The 1,201-nt window shown below is 33.5% G+C and overlaps 1 long non-coding RNA gene across 1 annotated transcript; it reads right to left on the reverse strand.

Annotated features, from left to right (window-relative positions):
• Positions 1–321: 321 nt before the first annotated feature.
• On the reverse strand, positions 322–979 carry LOC110034950. Its single transcript, XR_002295109.1, has 2 exons — positions 779–979; positions 322–688 (listed from the first exon to the last, which is right to left on the reverse strand). It is a non-coding gene; the product is annotated as an uncharacterized LOC110034950 (long non-coding RNA).
• Positions 980–1,201: the final 222 nt, after the last annotated feature.

Here is a 1,201-nt window from a genome sequence, read left to right on the forward strand (position 1 = left end):
TACATATGGTGAACGAATGTAATATGTAATATTTTCTCAACCCAAAGAGAGCCACCGATGCTTCAGAACGCGTCGCACGAAAACCACGCTTTCGATTGCACATATGAATAAATTGATTCATTGTTTGGGGATAACATAAAATAAATGCACCACCATTGAATGCTGTTAAAATAAAAATATGGAATTTTCTAAAATAATAGGTTGGAAGATTACAAAAATGAATTGGTCTATAGAATGATCTAGTATCAAGCATTGATGATTGCAAGCAGATTAAAACCTGATTGTCATCTAAAACCTGGTGTTTGCTTATCATAAACTTGGTTGATAGTATGCAAATTCCAATGCCAAATCATTAGATTAAACTTTTTGTCTGTTCTGTATCAAAGAAATGAAGCTTGATCGCACTTACACACTTAAGGGTGGCAAGAAACTAAAATAGAAAACTATAGAAGTCTATTTTTCAAATATAGAAATGTTTCACCTGACTCAACAGCCTTAGAAACCACTGAATTTCGATGCTACAGGAAAGGGTATCGAGCAACAGCAATGGTAGTATCCACTTTCATCATAAAGAAATCTCTGAGAAAGATGTGCTTCTGGAATTACATATTCGCCCCAATCTTCTTTGCCATACTTCTTAAATATACCTCGTGCATCAAAAGAATCAACTCTTTCAGTCCTCATATTTCTGAAAACATATGCTATAAGCTTCAGTCATAACTACCATTAACCAAAGATAGGCGCTAACGTAACAAATAAAAATGCAGCTCACACAAACCTTTTTCTATGTCTTACATTCATCAAAGTGGCATGGAGCTACAATTCAAAAAGAAAAGGCAAGGTTAACATAAAACAAAGATTAATCAAGATGTTTTTATGACGAGTGTTCTGACTGAAACAAACACATGTATAACATACTTCCAGGTTGCACTAATAACCCTCTGGTATAGAGAATATAACGACTGTTTATGTTTTATTCTCAAAACATTGTCAAATCATGGAGGACATACACATGCAATATAGTTAAAATTCAAATTTGTGACATGCCAAGCCTTCGAAAAGCAACTTAAAAAAAAGCATTTGCCAAATAAAGTTTATTTATAATTTATCGTGATGACAGCTTGATGTAATTAAAATTTGACGTAATGCTGTTATGGATTCACATCGCATAGGTTGCACGGCTATCATGAAGCATTTTTTT

Source organism: Phalaenopsis equestris, unplaced genomic scaffold, assembly GCF_001263595.1.
Source record: "Phalaenopsis equestris unplaced genomic scaffold, ASM126359v1 Scaffold194826, whole genome shotgun sequence".
NCBI classification, from domain to species: domain Eukaryota; kingdom Viridiplantae; phylum Streptophyta; class Magnoliopsida; order Asparagales; family Orchidaceae; genus Phalaenopsis; species Phalaenopsis equestris.